The following is a 6,100-nucleotide window of genomic DNA, read 5'->3' as shown; positions in this document are numbered from 1 at the left end:
GATCCTTCCCATGGGTTTCTTAACAACAGAATCCGCTAGATGCAAATTAGGAGAGCACTCATCAATCTCATTAAAGCCTATAACATCACATAAAGACTTTGGAATCGCGGAAACACTAGCACCCAAATCACACAAAGCATTGCATTCATAGTTTTTGATATCGATTTTGATAGTAGGTTCCCACTCATCATGAAGTTTACTAGGAATAGGAACTTCCAATTCAAGGTTCTCTTCAAGAGAATTCAGCATAGCATCGACGATATGATCGGTAAAGGCCTTGTTTTGGCTATAAGCGTGTGGAGAGTTTAGCATGGATTGCATCAAGGAAATACATTAAATCAAAGAGCAACTATCATAATTGAATTCCTTGAAATCCAAAGTAGTAGTTTCATTACTACTCAAAGTTTTGATACCCTTTACTCCACTTTCAATGCTTTTAGCATCAAGATAGATAGACTCCGAATCATTGTGGCATTTTTCAACCAAGGTGGATTGATATCCAGCCCCATCATCATTAGGTTTGACACTACAAAACAAGGATTCAATGGGAGTAACACCAAGCACTTTAAGATCTTCATGATTCTCATAACGAGAACACGCCTTTTTAAGCCATTCATGTCTAGCACGAATTTGGGCGGTTCTTTCTTTACTCTCATTAATGGAAACACGCATAGCGTTCAAAGTGTCATCCATATTGATCTCGGGAGGAGCAGATCTAAGTTTCAAAGCTTCAATATCAAGAGACATTCTATCAACGCTCCTAGCCGAATCATCAATTTTGAGTAGTTTTTCTTCTATGGATGCATTGAAAATCTTTTGCGAGTTGATAAACTCTTTGATATCACTCTCTAGATCAGAGGGTAATTTATTCTAATTTCCATGAGCATTGTTGTAGGAGTTGCCAAAGTTATTAGAGGGATTACTAGGAAAAGGCCTAGGAATATAGTTTCCTCTAAAAGCATTGTTGTTGCCAAAATTATTCCTACCAAAAAAATTAACGTCCAAGCTATCATTGCTACTCTCAATCAAGGAAGACAACGGCATGTCATTTGAATCTAAAGGAGAACCTTTACTAGCAAACAATTTCATTAACTCATCCATCTTAGCACTCAACGAGTTAATTTCTTTTATAGCGTGTACCTTTTTACTAGTAGGTGACCTTTCAGTGTGCCACTAAGAATAGTTTTTCATGATATTGTCTATGAGTTTTGTGGCTTCTCCTAATGTTATTTCTAGGAAGGTTCCACCGGAGGCGGAGTCCAAGATATTTCTAGAAGTGAAATTCAAACCAGTTTAGAAGATTTGTATAATCATCCAAAGACTCAAGCCATGAGCGGGACAATTTCTAATCATCAATTTCATTCTCTCCCAAGGTTGTGCAACATGTTCATGATCAAGTTGCTTAAAATTCATGATATCATTATGGAGAGAGATAATCTTAGCCGGCGGAGAATACTTGGATATATAAGCATTTTGCACTTGTTCCAAGAATCAATACGATTTTTGGGCAAAGATGAAAACCAAGTTTTTGCTCGATCTCGCAATGAGAACAGAAATAGCTTCAATTTAATCACATCATTATCCACATCTTTCTTCTTTTGCATATCGCAAAGCTCAATGAAGGTATTAAGTTGGGATGCGGCATCTTCACTAGGAAGGTCGGAGAATTGCTCTTTCATAACAAGATTCAGCAAAGCAGCATTGATTTCATATGATTCCGCACTAGTGGCGGGAGCAATCGGAGTACTAATAAAATCATTATTATTAGTATTTGAGAAGTCACAAAGTTTGGTGTTTTCAGTCATGGTGACTTCAGCAAGCAGACAAGCACACAAGCGAACAGAAAGCAAGCGAAAGAAAAGGGCGAACGAAAAAGGCAAAAAAAATTGTAAATTTTGTTTTTCAGAAGTGGGGGAGAGGAAAACGAGAGGCAAAAAACTAAATGCAAGAGATGAGTTTGCGAAACTTACTTGGATAAGCTTCACCTAGAACAATCCCCGGTCCCATAAATTGACACGTTGAGGGGAGACTATTCTTGACTTGATCCTCCCCGGCAACGGCGCCAGAAATTGTTCTTGCTGCCTATTGAGCTTGCGTTTGTTTTTCCCTTGAGGAGAAAAGGGTGATGCAGCACAGTAGCAGTAAGTATTTCCCTCTGTTTGAGAACCAAGGTATCAATTCAGTAGGAGAATCAAGCCAAGTGTCCAGAGTACCAGCGCCAACACAAACGAGCTTGCACCCAACACTATAAAGGGGTTGTCAATCCCTTCAAGATTGATTGCAAAGTGAGATCTGAAGGTGGAAAGTGCAAGGAAGTAAAAGTGTAAGACTGAAAATATGATGTGAAGTAGACTCGGGGGCCATAGTGTTCACTAGAGGCTTCTCTCAAAATAGCAAATATTACGGTGGGTGAACGAATTACTATCGAGAAATTGATAGAACCGCGCAAAGTCATGACGATATCTAAGGCAATGATCATACATATAGGCATCACGTCCGAGACAAGTAGACCGATACTATCTGCATCTACTACCATTACTCCACACATCGACCGCTATCCAGCATGCATCTAGTATACTGAGTTCATGACGAACAGAGTAAGGCCTTAAGCAAGATGACATGATGTAGAGAGATAAATTCATGCAATAGATATAAACTCAAATAAGAGATCATGCATATAAGAGATCAGAAGAACCTCAAATAAGATTCATAGAGAATCTGATCATAAATCCACAATTCATCGGATCTCGACAAACACACTGCAAAAAAAGATTACATCGGATAGATCTCCATGAAGATCATGGAGAACTTTGTATTGAAGATCCAAGAGAGAGAACAACCCATCTAGCTACTAGCTATGGACCCGAAGGTCTATGGTGTGATACGTCTCCAACGTATCTATAATTTTTGATGGTTTCATGCTATTATCTTGTCAAACTTTGGATGTTATGCATGCCTTTTATATATTTTTTGGGACTAACTTATTAACTCAGTGCCAAGTGCCAGTTTCTATTTTTCCATGTTTTTCACCCCTTTCAGAGGAGATTTTGAAAACGGAGTCCAAACGGAAGAAAATCCCCAAAAAGATTTTTTCTGGAACGGAAGAAGATGGGGAAGCTTGGGAGCCAAGGCAGGGGAGCCTCAGGGGCCCCACAAGCCTCCACCTCGCGGCCATGGGTAGGCCGCGACATCCAGGCTTGTGGCCCCCCTGAGCGCCCCCTGATCTAGGGGTTGCGCCTATAAATTCCCCAAAAAATCCCAAAAAATTAGGAGATCATCGCAATCACTTTTCCGCCACCGCAAGCTTCTATCTCCGCAAGATCCCATCTGGGGCGCGTTCTGGTGCCCTGCCGAAGGGGGGATTCGGACACGGAGGGCTTCTTCATCAACACCATGACCTCTCCGATGATGCATGAGTAGTTCACCATAGACCTACGGATCCATAGCTAGTAACTAGATGGTTTCTTCTCTCTCTTGGATCTTCAATACAAAGTTCTCCATGATCTTCATGGAGATCTATCCAATGTAATCTTCTTTTGCGGTGTGTTTGTCGAGATCCGATGAATTGTGGATTTATGATCAGATTATCTATGAATCTTATTGGAGTTTCTTCTGATCTCTCTTATGCATGATTTCATATCCTTGTAATTCTCTTCGAGTTGTGGGTTTTGTTTGGCCAACTAGATCTATGATTCTTGCAATGGGAGAAGTGCTTGGTTTTGGGTTCATACCGTGCGGTGACCTCACCCAGTGACAGAAGGGGTAGCGAGGCATGCATCATGTTGTTGCCATCAAGGGTAAAAAGATGAGGTTTTCATCATTGGTTTGAGATTATCCCTCTACATCATGTCATCTTGCTTAAGGCGTTACTCTGTTCGTCATGAACTCAATACACTAGATGCATGCTGGATAGCGGTCGATGTGTGGAGTAATAGTAGTAGATGCAGGAAGTATCAGTCTACTTGTCTCGGACGTGATTCCTATATGTATGATCATTGCCTTAGATATCGTCATGACTTTGCGTGGTTCTATCAATTGCTCGAAAGTAATTTGTTCACCCACCGTGATATTTGCTATTTTGAGAGAAGCCTCTAGTGAACACTATGGCCCCCCGGTCTACTCCACACCATATTTTCAGCCTTACACTTTTTACTTCATTGCATTTTCCGCCTTCAGATCTCACTTTGCAAACAATCTTGAAGGTATTGACAACCCCTTTGAAGCATTGGGTGCAAGCTTGTTTGTGTTTGCGCGGGTACTCTGGACTTGACGAGGCCCTCCTTCTGGATCGATACCTTGGTTCTCAAACTGAGGGAAATACTTACTGCTCCTGTGCTGCATCACCCTTTCCTCTTCAAGGGAAAAACAGACGCAAACCAGAGAAGTAACAAAAAGAATTCCTAAGCGCCAGGGAAGGACTTTTGTTGCCGCAGCAGAAGAATTTCTGGTGCCGGTGTTGGGGAGGAAGATCAAGTCAAGAACTCATCCAAGTAGGTGTCGCAAACTCATCTCTTGCATTTACTTTGTTTGTGAGTTGCCTCTCGTTTTCCTCTCCCCCACTTTACCAATTTGCCTTTTTCGTTTGCCCTTTTCATTCGCCTTTCCGTTCGCCCTTTTTCTCGCCTGCTCTTTGTTTTCTCGTGTGCTTGCTTGCTTGCTGAAGTCACCATGAATGAAAACACCAAACTTTGTGACTTCTCGAATACTAATAATAATGATTTTATTAGTACTCCGATTTCTCCCGCCACTAGTGCGGAGTCATACGAAATCAATGCCGCTTTGCTGAATCTTGTTATGAAAGAGCAATTCTCTGGCCTTCCTAGTGAATATGTCGCATTCCATCTCAATACCTTCATTGAGCTTTGCGATATACAAAAGAAAAAAGATGTGGATAATGACGTGATTAAATTGAAGCTTTTTTCCTTTCTCGTTGCGAGATCGCGCAAAAACTTGGTTTTCTTCTTTGCCCAAAAGTAGTATCGATTCTTGGGATAAGTGCAAAGATGCTTATATATCCAAGTATTTTCCGCCGGCTAAAATCATCTCTCTCCGTAATGATATCATGAATTTCTAGCAACTTGATCATGAACATGTTGCACAAGCTTGGGAGAGAATGAAATTAATGATTAGAAATTGTCCCGCTCATGGCTTGAGCCTTTGGATGATTATTCAAATCTTTTACGCTGGCTTGAATTTCGCTTCTAGAAATATCTTGGACTCCGCCTCAGGTGGAACGTTCATGGAAATCACGTTAGGAGAAGCCACAAAGCTCTTAGACAACATCATGACGAACTACTCTCAATGGCACACTGAAAGGTCCCCTACTAGTAAGAAGGTACACACTATAGAGGAAATTAACTCGTTGAGTGCTAAGATGGATGAGTTAATGAATTTGGTTGCTAGTAGAAGTGCTCCTTTGGATCCTAATTATATGCCTTTGTCTTCTTTGATTGAGAGTAGCCACGCTAGCTTGGACGTTAATTTTGTTGGTAGGAATAACTTTGGCAACAACAATGCTTTTAGAGGAAACTATGTTCCTAGGCCTTTTCCTAGTAACTCCTTTAATAACTTTGGCAACTCCTACAACAATACTCATGGAAATTACAATAGATTACCCTGTGATCTAGAGAGTAATATCAAAGAGTTCATCAACTCTCAAAAGATTTTCAATGCGTCCATAGAGGAAAAGCTACTCAAAATTGATGATTTGTCTAAGAGCGTTGATAGAATTTCTAGTGATGTTGATGCCTTGAAAATTAGATGTGCTCCTCCCAAAATCAACATGGATGAAACTTTGAAAGCTATGCGTGTTTCCATGATTGAGAGCCAAGAAAGAACCACCAAAATTCGTGCTAGACATGAATGGCTTAAAAAGGCGTGTTCTCGTGATGAGAATCACGAAGATCTTAAAGTGCTTGGTGTGACTCCCATTGAATATTTGTTTTCTTGTTTCAAACCTAATGATTATGGGGCTGGATATGTATCCACTTTGGTTGAAAAGTGCCCCAATGATTCAGAGTCCATCTATCTTGATGCTAAGAGCATTGAAAGTGGAGTAGAAGATGTTAAAACTTTGAGTAGTAAGGAAATTACTACCGTG

This window comes from Hordeum vulgare, chromosome 2H (assembly GCF_904849725.1).
Source record: "Hordeum vulgare subsp. vulgare chromosome 2H, MorexV3_pseudomolecules_assembly, whole genome shotgun sequence".
In the NCBI taxonomy this organism is placed as follows: Eukaryota; Viridiplantae; Streptophyta; class Magnoliopsida; order Poales; family Poaceae; genus Hordeum; species Hordeum vulgare.
This window is presented reverse-complemented; position numbering follows the sequence as displayed.